We start from the raw sequence: 13,277 nt of genomic DNA, 5'->3' as shown, positions 1-13,277 counted from the left end.
AGTTACACATTCATACAAAGAAATAAATTACTGAACAATATAAAGTTATCTCTAACATGCCTCATGGTATAAAAACTTAATTACATGAAAGTGACTCATGTTGCATGAAAGTTCATGCTGTTGTATTATATTATTTATCCTAACCTATAATTTACTTACTTCAGTTTTATACTCTTTTTGAAATACATTAGAGTATGTAACAGTAATATAAATAATGATATGCTAATTCTTACCTGCCAATTAGTTCAAATGAAGGTCCAAAATCTCCAATAATTCACACTCTCATCGTATTCAAAACATATGGAATAATAAACATGGCTACAAATTATGGAGGGAAAGCAATAATGGACCAAAAACTATTGTTACCATACATTAAAAAGTCCAATCTTAAAAAAAATAAAAATTACCGAATTTTAAACTTTTAAATATCGGGTGCCCTACCATACACGGAATATCCCATACAATTAATGTGCTTTAAGCGCTTCTTCAAGTCATGGGGTCTTTAGTAAAACAACTACGTACACATCCGTATGATAATGAAAGTTGTGGTAGAACGTAAATATTTACACGTACAGGAGACTGCTCACCGAACAGAAGAAGCGCCTAGTCGTCGACGGGCACACACAGTAGGGGAAGAAAACTTGCTGGCTTTCCAAATAAATATGTGTTTCAGTGTGTGTTTATTTGTATTACCAGCAACTTTTCTTTCGAGTGTCTGTCGACGACACAAGGCAGTTTGCACTCGGTGAGGTGTCTCCCTACACTGACTTTACTCCTAAATAGTTACAACCTACGTCTACATCCCCCTTCTTAAACCAATGTAGATAGCATGGGAGGATACTTCCCATTGTACCACTAGCCTCATGTAGGGTTTTTAGTGAAGCAGAATATAATAAATTATAAACCTTTACACACGTTTAATTTGAAAACGTCACGTCATACGTCAGTCATATCTCGGCGACAAAGCACTTAAAGAAGATGCAATACACAAACAATGTACTTCACCCAAAGATGCATACCTTACAAGCAAATTACAAGTGAAAGACAAACACAATAGCTGAAGAGTGAAAGAAAGAGAAGAAATAAAATTATCTCAGCGAAGTATTAGAAGTATGAGCGGGAATTGTAGATACATTTTCTCTTTCACGTTAAACTCAAGTGACATGCATACAACGATTACTTCATTCATCAACAATATCTGTTATACTCTTAATCAATTTAATTGTGATCGAAAGGAGATGTTATTATATAGATAATTTGTAATGGTTCTTGTCGTGAACTGCTGCAAACGCAATTTAACTTCGTTCTGACAATTTTTGTATGTACTCTGTGGCGAAAATATGTTCAACGTGTAATGTCTTTGAAGTTCATGGAACGCAAACATCGGAAAATGGAAGAAATATTGTACCTAACTAAATATTTAGGCTTTTGTTAGCCTGATAACGTTATGTGATTATCTGGAGCATATTTTATGTGTACAGTTCCGTAGCATTGGTGAATGCAAGCATTTTGTGGCTTTAGTTAGGAGTTTATGGACGAACAAGTGTTAAACAAGGTTATTTTATGTGGTCGACAAACCAAACTCCGTTTTTATGTAAGACTTGTTTTGGATGTATCTCGGAAACGTCGAGCAGTACTCGATGATGATACTACTAGAGATGTTCTCTAATGGCAATCTTCTGGCTTTAAAGGTACCTAGGTTACGTTAATGGTGTAATGTTTAGGAGAAATAGTAGTGTAGGTCATTACAGCACCACATTTTTTATGTCTAAATGTATTTTTTAGTTTGCCTAATATCCAATTACCGTTATTAAATTAAAAAGAACTAACATTTCTTCTTTCGTCTATTAACATTGTATCTAGGAATAATATCCAGTGAAAGGTAAAGGTGCATCATTGCGTGATAGAAGCGTTTACTCCCTCATTGGTACTATATTTTTTAAGAAATTACCGTTGTTGCACTGTCAGCTTGGTAGAGTACGAAATTACTGTTAATTGAATTACACTTGGTTTTAAATCAATGTTAAGAAACCTGGAGTTCATCATTTTCAGTTTTCATGGTTGTTCTTGATTTGGAACACACTGACTGAATTAAAGAAATATTACATTTCCACACTTCAGATTTAGCAGTAGCTGTCCATTTACACTAGTAGTTTGTGTTTGGAATTATCTTGAACTTAAAATAAACTTTGTCAGAATTAAATGATGTGAACACAGGCAACCATATATTATTTATTCTGTGATTGTGTTTGTAAAAGGAATGGTTGGGGAGTGCTGTTTACTTCAGTTTTACTAAAGCTGAAGCAGACTGCCACCTGCAGCTGGGAATGAAACCCCAGTTCCCTATATGGCAGGCACATATCAAATGCAAGCTGTTTGCTTTGGGTATACCTTTTGCATCCATTGTGAAACACACAGTGTCTTAACCCGTGAAAATGGAACATAAGCCAGTAGTAAACAATCAAGTTTATTCCACGATCAACTGTACACTGTCCTTAAAAAACAAAGATAAGCAATTAGAAAGTTTTGTTGTAGTCTTTACATTATTTTTGTTTCCTCGTATCCACAGATCTCTGATTACATGAAAGGCTATGACTCTTTAATGAAAGATTTAATGTGTACGGTAATCAGAGAAGTATATTTTGGAAGTAAAGTATTGCTGTGTGGCAGTCTGTACTCTGCAATGAACATTTGTGGCATGTGATGTACCGCTCAGCATAGTAAGTGGATCATAGCTTCTCAGGAACATTTGGCCCTACTCTTTCAATTAAGTTACCTTTGAGCTTATTTCACCAACTACATCAATGATTCTGTAGCATCAAGCAGCTAAGAAAAGCACCTAAACCATATCCTAAAAGAGTGAGTGTATCAATACGTAGTTTTTGTTGAGTTGTAGTGAATGATAGACTTTCTTGTGTAGACCTATGAACGTGATTTTTAATGTTTAGAGCTGCCAATTAGTGATACCAATGTTTCTTTTTGTTTATGTAACTGAATCTAGCCTATATCTGTGGCCTTCCGAAGAGCATTCAAAGATGACTTTTGACATAATGTATGCACTTAAGTCCATTTCATGTGTTTATTGTGACAGTCATATCAGATGCTCAAAATGTCCACATTGAGCACTGAAACGTGTTAACAAGCAAATCTGGACAGGCAGTAGGCCTTTGAATTTTTATCACAGAGCATGCCCATGTCATATGGCATTCAGTGTCTTCAAGAGTTGTTGGTGTTTCCTTGGTCTCTATGGAAGTAACAGATTCCACCCGACTGCTTTGACTCATGAAGTCATCAAAATGGTGGACACATCTACTTTCATAAAAAAAAAAAAAAAACTTCTGTGTTCACAAGCCACATCATTTCAAATAAAGCACTTAAGCTTTTGACAGCAGTCTCCGCCATCATCATCAGAAGTCGAAATCGCTGACTAAGTTGGCACAGTGTTCAACTTATATAGGTGTAATGAGAGCATCTGGAACTTTCCAGAGAGGGCCAGTGTGGTGCACACGCTAAAAGCAAGTTGATCAGATCCTAGCAGCTCCATCATGCCGTTGGACCATGTGACGTCACATGGAGTGAGCAGCCAGTGTCACATTTGAAACTTCTGCTCCCACGTCCCCACAAGCACCAAGCCCATGTCTTCGCTTTCACTCAGTGTCCAGATTCCACTCCCTGTGCCCCCAGTCTCTGTTAAAAATTTTGCTGTTTGTTGTAATTTCAGCACTTCTTTGATAACAGAATTCCAGTATAATGTTGGCCGAGGCAAAACTCTCGCTTTTTCAAACTGTATTTTATGCCCATATTGTAGGCAATTTTCAACTATGGCTGACCCTTTGTTTGACTCGTCGTGAATGCTTTGCATGATGCTTGGCAACAGTGCGAATGATTTGACCTGTGTAAATACTACCACATTCACAGGGGTCACCATACATGCCAGGAACTCAGAGATCTAGGTTGTCTTTAATGGGGCATAACATATCTCTTATCTAGGAGGCAGGCTGGAACACTGGTCTCAGTCCATATGTCATCATCACGCACCCTGTCTTGCTAGTAGTTGCTCCACAGCATGGAAGGAATGAAGCCAGTGTGGCCTCTTCCACTGATTTATGAGGCATCTTCCACTGATGGCGCTTGCATGTTTTAGCAAATTTCCCCCTTGCTGTAACCGTTTTCTCTAAACACTTGCTTCAAATGCTGAAATTGAGACTTTAGATGGTAGTCACCAGAAATAATTTTTGCCCTTATGCTAACACGTCGAGGACTGCTTTCTTGTCTGCAGGGTGCTGAAAACTGTTGGCGTTTAACTACCAGTCAGTGTGCATTGTTCAGTGTACAGGGAATATACGCACACTGACCATTGCTTGAACACAAACAGTTTACATAACCCTGTACACAAGACAACAGTCCTCAACTTATTAGTACAAAGGGCAAAAGTTATTTCTGATCATGACCATCTAGAGTCTGAATTTCAGCGTTTGAAGCATATGTTCAGAGAAAATGATTACAGTAAGGGGAAAAATTGCTAAAGTGTTAAAGAGCCACCGTCAGAAGACAACTCGTAAATCAGCAGAAGAGGCCAACATGGCGGCATTCCTTCCACGTCATGGAGGAAATATGATCAAGATAGGGCACATAGTGCAGAGACATGGACTGAAACCAGTGTATCAGCCTGCCTCCAAGATAAGAGATTTGTTATGCTCTCATTAAAGACAACATAGGTCTTAGGGTTCTTGATGTGCATAGTGTTCCCTGTGAATGTTGTGTTTACATAGGTGAAACAATTCATACTGGTGCCTAGCATTGTGTAGAAGTCGGTTGTGGTTGGACATTGCCTAGAAAATGAGCACAAAATACAATTTGGGAAAAACAAAAGAAAAAAAAATGGTTGTTTTGGCTCAGATAACATCATACTGGGATCCTGTTATCAAATAAGAATATGAAATCAGAATAAATAGCAACAGTTCTAACACAGGCCAGGGGTACACACTTAATAAGGCATGGGAGGGGTGGTCTTCAACATTGAGCGAAAGCAAAGGTGTAGGCTTGACTCTTGGCATCACTTGGTCCTTTAGTGGGACAGAGCTGCCCAACTTGCCTTCCACACATGCATCAATCTGGCTGGCCCTCTGAACACCATGCCAGGGTCAACAGTCTGTGATTTAAAATTTTGTTCACGGCTGTCAATCAGCATCTGTGAAGCACATTTTAAGAATAGAGATAATCTATCGTCAGCTATACAATTTTTTAATTAAATTAACTTCTTGACTGTCAGTGATTTCAACTCCTGATAATGATAGCACAGAGAGCTGTCAAAAGCTCGAGTGTTTTATTCAAAATGACGTGGCTTGGAGACGGAATAGATTTTGTTGAGGGGATGCCATCATGAAAGACTCAGAGGACACCTCTACTTCCAGCCCACACAATACACTGTTTGCCCTGTTTCCTTCAGAAATTTCTACAAGACCAAGGTTTCAAGATACGTGTTTGTTCTGGCTTACACCTTTATCCAGGAAAATGATGTGCCTCAGAGTTCTGTCCTGAGCATCTTTGCTATTGCCATTAACCCTATAATGGCTTGTCTCCCACCAGGCATCTCCGGCTTCCTTTTCGTAGATGATTTTGCCATCCATTGCATTCTCCAGGGACTTGTCTCATTGTGCTGCTTGTTCAGCGATGTCTCGATTGTCTTTACTCATGGATGTGGAGAGCACCACAGTGGCTTTCGTTTTTCCACTGACAAAACTGTTTGTATGAATTGCTGGTGGTGCAGTTGGTTTCTTCAACTGTCTTTACATCTTGGGCCTGTTGCTCTTCTGTTTGTTAAAACTACAAAATTCCTGGGGCTCATGCTCGATAGGAAACACTCTTGGTCCTCCTATGTGTCTTACATGGCAGCACGCTGTATGCAGTCCCTCACTGCCCTACGTGCCCTCAGTGATACTTCCTAGGGTGCAGATCGAATCAGCCTCCTCCATTTCTGCCAGTCTCATGTCCGTTCGAAACTAGACTATGGGTGTTTCGTTTATACATCTGCACATCCGTCCTCCTTACGCTATCCCAATACTATCCACCATCAAGGTATCCATTTGGCCTCTGATGCCATTTAGCCTGGTTGAGAGTCTGTACGCAGAAGCTGCTGAACTACCACTGTCACCCTCTGCGGGTCCAGGGGTTAGAATAGGCCCTAGGTATTCCTGCCTGTCATAAGAGGCGACTAAAAGAAGTCTCACATTTCAGCTGTGTGAGTTCAGGTCCAATTCTATGGTTTGGCCTGCCACTTTTCCAAATTCTACAGAAGTGCGGGCCATATGGGGAAGGATGCCGTACGTGGTGCACAAATTATCCATAGTGCCCTTAGATTCGATCTCTTGAATCCCTTGTCATGGCTTTGCATCTCCACCTGCGATTAAACTATTTGGGCAGGGACATTTTCTGGGGTATGTCATCTTCTTCCATTGTCTCCTGTCCTCTTGCGCCCCCATGACGTTATTGGATTTCTCTGCACCCAATATCCAGCACAGGGGCCAGTCCGTTGTGGTGGGGCCCTCATGTACCCATTTGGTGGTAGCCCCCTGACAACACAGGGATCACACTGCTGATGCCTGAGCTGTAAACTCCCCACGTATGCCAAGGAGTAGATGCCTGTCTTCCTGGACCATCAGGACTCCTGGCAACAGCCGTCATGCCAGGTGGCCTTTGCTGTGGCTGGGTGGTGCCCATGGGAAGAGCCCCTAATTGGTGGAATCAGGGCGGATGACCCGCAATGAAGCGGACTAAGTCATCTCTTGCTGGTGACCGTACAGCGCCAGCAGTCATTAAGAAGGGTAAGATCGAATACAATGCTGACAGGTATCGTTTCCCTCCCTCGCTACACCATGGGAAGAACATAGGGGTACAGAACGGAGAGAGCCATATTCGCCTATGTTTTTAGTCTGTAGGCGAGCTGACAGGGACTCCTTTCTACCTACGAAGTCTCAGTTTTTCATTTAACACCTTGAGAGGATAAGTTTGGAGAAGTGACAGCGCTGTCAAAGATGCGGAATGGTGCAGTCTTGATTGACAGCATCCCCAGCCCAGTCCCGAGTGTTACTCGCCTGTGACAAGCTGGGTGATATTCCTGTTTCCATCACTTCCTATAAAAGCCTCAACATGGTCTAGGGGATCATTTTCCATCATGATCTCTTCTTGGAGTCTGACGACGAGCTCTACTCCAATTTAGAGCAGTTGGGTGTTCATTTCATCCGGCGCGTCTACAGGGGACCCAAAGGCAACAGGGTTGCTACTGGTGCCTTCATATTGGCCTTTGAGGTTGATTAATTGCTTGAAAAGGTCAAGGTGATGGTTTACTGCTGTGACATTAAATCATACGTCCCTCCCCCTATGTGGTGCTTTAAGTGCTGGACATTCGGGCACATCTTCCCACTGCACTTCCAACACCACATGTTGAGACTGCGGATGTCCACTGCACTCAGATACTCCATGTGCACCTCCTTCCACTTGCATCAGATGTGGAGAGCACCACTCCCCCTGCTCGCCAGACTGCTCAGTACACCAAAAGGAGTGGAGAATAATGGAGTACAGGACCTTGGACTGCTTGACTTACACAGAGGCTAAATGTTAATTTGAAAGATTACACCCCATTCGGTTGATGTTGACATGTGCTGCAGCTACGTCGTCATCACCATCCCAAGTGCCAGTGGTTCCTCTGTGCCACAAATAGGGGGCCGTCCGGGCCACCAGAATACATCTGTCCCCTTGATGGTAGGGGGCAAATCTTCCTCCGTTGTTCCCAAAGCACCTACTTTGGGAGTAAGGCTACCCCCAAATGCAGGGGACATCGGCTCCTCTCGTGTGGAAGGGGTCCCTTGGGACCTTCTCTCCCTAGGTCTCCACTAATGCCACGGCGGACACTTGCCAGTGGCTCCAGGAGCCAAAAGCAGCTGGACAAAGAACTTCACAGTCTTCCTCTGTGCCTGAAGCTACTTCAGAGAAGCCCTCCCAGCAAGCCCCTAAAGAGAGGAGAGAGGGCAAGCAAACAAAGAAGTCTGCTAAGAAAAATGACCCTCTGGTGGCCCCAACACCACCAGTCCCTACCAATTCTGCATCGGAGGATGCGGTGGAGATCGTAGTGTCCCCAGTGGACCTGGATCTCACTGATGCCTCATCCACCATAGAAATGGCTACAAATACTCAATTGGTGGCAGCAGGTGACCCTGAGGCATAACCTGCCTCCTTGCGCTCTTCATGCCTTCCCAGCCTCACGATATCATCCTCCAGTGGAATTGCAGCGGTTTTTTCCACCACCTGGCTGAGATATGGCAACTCTTAAGCTTTACACCTGCTTACTGCATTGCCCTCCACGAAAACTGGTTCCTGGCAATGGGGACCGAGCCCTCCATGGCTATAGCGGATATTACAAGAACCATAGTGACTATAATAGTGTGTCAGATGGAATTTGTGTCTATATCCTGAATTCAGCATGCAGTGAACCTATGCCCCGTTGAACCCCTCTTGTGGCTGTGGCTGTCAGGACAAGGACGACACAGGAAGTAACAGTCTGCAACATATATCTTCCTCCACATGGGGCAGTACTCCTGAACGCGTTGGCTGCCCTAATTGATCAACTTTCTAAACCTTTCCAACTTTTGGGAGATTTTAACACTCATAACTCCTTGTGGGGTGGCATTGTGATTACTGACCAAGGCAGAGGTGTCGAAAATTTACTGCCACAACTCGAGCTCTGCCTCTTAAATACATGTGTCCCTACACATTTCAGTGTGGCACATGGCACATATTCTGCCATTGAACCCTCGGTTTGCAGTCCTGGACTTCTCCCCTCTATCCACTGGAGAGCACTTGACGACTTGTGTGGTAGTGACCACTTCCCCATCTTCCTGTGACTGCCCCGGCGTCAGGCCCACGGATGCCTGCCCAGATGGGCTTTAAACAAGGCACACTGGGATGCTTCACCTCTGCTGTCACCATTAAATCTCCCCCACATGGTAACATCTATGAGTTGGTTGAGCAGGTAACTACAGCGATCGTTTCTGCAACGGAAAACGCGATCCCTCGTTCTTTAGGATGCCCCCGGCGAAAGACAGTTCCTTGGTGGTCACCAGAAGTCGCCGAGGCAATTAAGGAGTGTCGGCAAGCTGTACAGCGGCACAAGCAGCATCCTTCCCCAGAGCACCTCATAGTCTTTAAACACCTCCGTGCTATCATTCGCCAGCTGATCAGAAGATAGAAACAAGAGTGTTTGGAGAGATACTTCTCGACCGTTGGGTGCCATATGTCACCTTCCCAAGTCTGGGCAAAGATCAAACGAGTTTTTGGGCGCCAGACTCCAACAGGTGTTTCTGGTGTTAACATAAATGGCGTATTATCTACTGACGCAAACGCGATTGCCAAGCACTTTGCTGAGCACTATGCCCGTGTCTCTGTGTCGGAGAATTACCCCCCGAGCCTTTCGCACTCTCAAACGGTGGATGGAAGGGAAAGTCCTCTTGTTCACTGCACACCACAGTGAATCCTATAATGCCCCATTTACAGAGTGGGAGCTCCTCAGTGCCCTTGCACATTGCCCTGCCACAGCTCCTGGGCCAGATCGGATCCACAGTCAGATGATTAAACATCTCTCGTCAGACTATAAGCAACATCCCCTTGTGTTCTTCAACCAGATCTGGCGTGATGGCGTCTTTCCATTGCACTGGTGGGAGAGCACCATCATACCAATGCTCAAACCTGGGAAGATCCCGCTTGATCTGGATAGCTATTGGCCCTTCAGCCTCACCAACGTTCCTTGTAAGCTACTGGAACGTGTGGTGTGTCAGCGGTTGGGTTGGGTCCTGGAGTCACATAGCCTACTGGCTCTGTGCCGGTCGCTCTACCACTGATAATCTTGTGTCCCTCGAGTCTGCCATCCGAACAGCCTTTCCCAGACACCAGCACCTTGTGCCGTCTTTTTTTATTTATGAAAAGGGTATGACACCAATTGGCAACATCATATCCTTGCCACATTGTACGAGTGAGGTCTCCGAGGCCCGCTCCCGATTTTTGTCTAGAATTTCCTGTTACTTCGTACTTTCCCATTTCCAAGTTGGTGCCTCCCATAGTACCCCCATATCCAGGAGAATGGGCCCGCACGGTTCTGTATTGAGTGTATCTCTATTTTTAGTGGCCATTAATGGTCTAGCAGCAGCTGTAGGGTTGTCCGTCTCACCCTCTTTGTAAGTAGATGACTTCTGCATTTCATTCTGCTCCACCAGTAGTGGTGTTGCTGAGCAGCACCTACAGGGAGCCATCTACAGGGGGCAGTCATGTGCTCTTGCCCACGGCTTCCAGTTTTCAGCCACAAGGTTGTGTCGGCATTGTACTGTTCATCTGGAATCAGAACTTTACCTTACTGCCGATCCCCTCTCTGTAGTGGATACAAATCGATTCTTTTCGACGTCTGATTGACTTGGCTTCCTCACCTTCTTCAGCTTAAGCGGAAGTGCTGGCAGCACCTCTATGCCCTCCGCTGCCTGAGCAGCACCAACTGGGGTGTAGATCGCTCTATGCTGCTGCAGCTCTACAGAGCCCTTGTTCTATCGTGCCTTGACTATGGGAGGCTGGTTTATGGTTCGGCGGCACCCTCAGCGTTGCGTTTTACTCGACCCAGTGCACCACTGTGGTGTTCAAATAGCAGCAGGAGCTTTTAGGACGAGTCCGGTCACCAGCATCCTGGCGGAGGCTGGAGTCCCTCCATTGCAGGCCAGGCATGGGCAACTGCTTGCCAATTACGTTGCACATGTTTGTAGTTCTCCTACGCATCTGAATTACCGTCTCCTTTTCCACCCATGGCGGTTCATCTCCTGGATTAGCGGCCTAGGTCAGGACTCACAATTGCAGTTCGCGTTCGATCCCTTCTATCTGAACTGGACCTTCCACATGGCCCAAATGACTCAATTCACCCAATGGCTCTTCGCTGTCACTTCCTCTTGATTCTTGACTTGTACCAAGGCCATGAAGTGGTTTACACCGACAGCTCGATGGCTGATGGTCACGTCGGCTTCGCATATGTCCGTGGAGGGCATATTGAACAGCATTCCTTGCTCGATGACTGCTGTGTTTTCACTGCAGAGCTAGTGTCTATATCTCGTGCTCTTGAGCACATCTGTTCATGCCCTGGGAAGTCGTTTCTTCTGTGTACTGACTCCACGAACAGCCTACAAGCTATTGACCAGTGCTACCCTCGTCATCCTTTGGTAGCGACCATCCAGGAGTCCATCTATGCCCTGGAACAGTCCGGTCATTCAGTGGTGTTTGTGCAAACCCCAGGACATGTCGGAATCCCAGTCAGCGAACTTGCTGACAGACAGGCCAAACAGGCTACACGGAAACCGCTTATGGAGATCGGCATTCCCACAACTGACCTGCCTTGGTTTTTATGCCGCCAGGTTTTTCTCTTTTTGGAGACGGAATGGCATAGTCTCAGTACACACACCAAACTGCATGCCATTAAGGAGACTATGAATGTGTGGCAGTCCTCCATGCGGGCCTCTCACAGGGACTCTGTGGTTCTCCGCCATCTCTGCATTGGCCACCCTTGGGTGACACACTGGTGACCCCTGCACCGTGAAGAGCCGCCTCGGTGTCGGTGCAGCGCCCGGTTCACAATGGCCCTTATTCTGGTGCACTGTCCCACTTTGATCGCCCTGCGACAAAATCTTCGGTTACCGGACTTGTTGCCACTAATTTTATCTGACAGTGCCTTATCGGTTGATTTAGTTTTACATTTTATTCGTGAGAGTGGGGTTTATCACTTGATCTAAGTGTTAGCGCATGGCCTTTGACCCTCCGTGTCCTCCACCCCAGTGCTCTTAGGGTGGAGGTTTTTATGTGTTGCAGAGCGGCTAGCTCTCCTTTTTATTCTCAATTTCAGCCAGGTGTGGTAATCTGTTTTGTCGTTTTAACCTCTTCTACCTGTTTCGTGCATTTCTGTGGTTTTCTTGTCCCCTTTTGTCCATTTAAGTGTTCATTGCCCTTCTGTCATTTTTGTCGTTTTTCCTTTTTCTCCATTTTGTGTTGTCAGTCACTCTTGTTTTATTCTCACCCTTGTGACATTGTTTTATTTGGAACAAGGGACTGATGACCCAGCAGTTTAGTTCCCCCCGCCCCCCCTCTTTTAAACCAAACCAAACCAAACCAAACCAACCAGCTACCACTGTCCTACCATCATCCCTTCTCCTCATCAGATATGCATGCTGTTTGTGTGCCAAGCGTGGCCACCCATCCTATACCTCCTTCAATGACTCCTTTGATTGCCAGTATGGGGCGCGTCCCTCTTCTCTGTTATCTCCTGGAGTTCGCTTTTGGCTCTTGCTGTGGCAACTTAACTTCATGCTCCCTGCATATTTCTCGGTGGGTGTGTAGTCTCGTATGACGGCCTGTGTTCACTGTGGCCATCATTCGCATCCTACGGACACTACTCCAGCCTCGCTCTATCACCTTCAGTTTCACGACCTTTCCGTGGAATTTCACGGTAGTATCTTTGTGTACACTGATGGCTCTCGGACTGACCATGGTTTCGGGTGTGCCTTCCTCATTGGGGCTGTTTTTTGGTATTGGCTTCCGGAATACTGCTCAGTATTTACAGCAGAGCTCTTCGCCCTGTATCAGGCCACACAGTACTCCGGTGACACAGGCTTTTCAATTGTGTCATCTGCTCAGATTCTCTCTGTGCCCTTCAAAGTGTCTGTGCGCTGCATACCATCCATCCCTTAGTGCAACACGTCCAGGAAAGCTGTCACTTGCTCACTCTTGATGGAGCTGCTGTGACATTTCTGTGGGTTCCTGGTCACATCGGTCTGACAGGAAACGAGGCTGTTGATGCTGCTGTTAAGGCTGCAGTCCTCGTACATCAGACCACTAGTTCTTGTATTCCCTCTGATCATCTCTGTGTTGCTGTCTGTCAGTAAGCGGTTTCACTTTGGCATCACTATTGGTCCTCCCTTCTTCATGGGAACAAGCCTTGGGCTATTAAGCCTTTTCCAGCGGCTTGGACGACCTCCTTTCGGCCCTCTCTCCGCAAGGAGCTCATTTTAACTAGGTTGCATATTGTGCACTCTCTCTTTAACCGTCACCATTTGTAAAATGTTGCTCCCTGTTCCTCTTTTCTGTTAAAATTGTTGTGGTATTTCTGAATCTCTGTAGCTTCCCTATACATACGTGCATAATAATGCAATGCCATGGCTATCATGCTTGTCTCACTAAATTTGATTCCATGATCACCGTCT

General features: G+C 45.1%; 1 protein-coding gene across 4 annotated transcripts in view; it reads left to right on the top strand.

Annotated features, from left to right (window-relative positions):
- The first annotated feature begins 1,381 nt into the window (after positions 1-1,381).
- LOC126481405 (serine/arginine repetitive matrix protein 2-like) overlaps positions 1,382-13,277 on the top strand; it is a 349,894-nt gene continuing 337,998 nt past the window's right edge. For all 4 annotated transcript variants that reach the window (XR_007587552.1, XR_007587553.1, XM_050105134.1 and 1 more), the window contains exon 1: positions 1,382-1,691. The gene's annotated coding sequence lies outside the window, so the exon portion shown is untranslated. The remainder of the gene's footprint in view (positions 1,692-13,277) is intronic.

This window comes from Schistocerca serialis, chromosome 5 (assembly GCF_023864345.2).
Source record: "Schistocerca serialis cubense isolate TAMUIC-IGC-003099 chromosome 5, iqSchSeri2.2, whole genome shotgun sequence".
Lineage (NCBI taxonomy): Eukaryota > Metazoa > Arthropoda > Insecta > Orthoptera > Acrididae > Schistocerca > Schistocerca serialis.
Note: the sequence above shows the minus strand (reverse complement) of the source record. Positions and strands in the feature narration are given on the sequence as shown.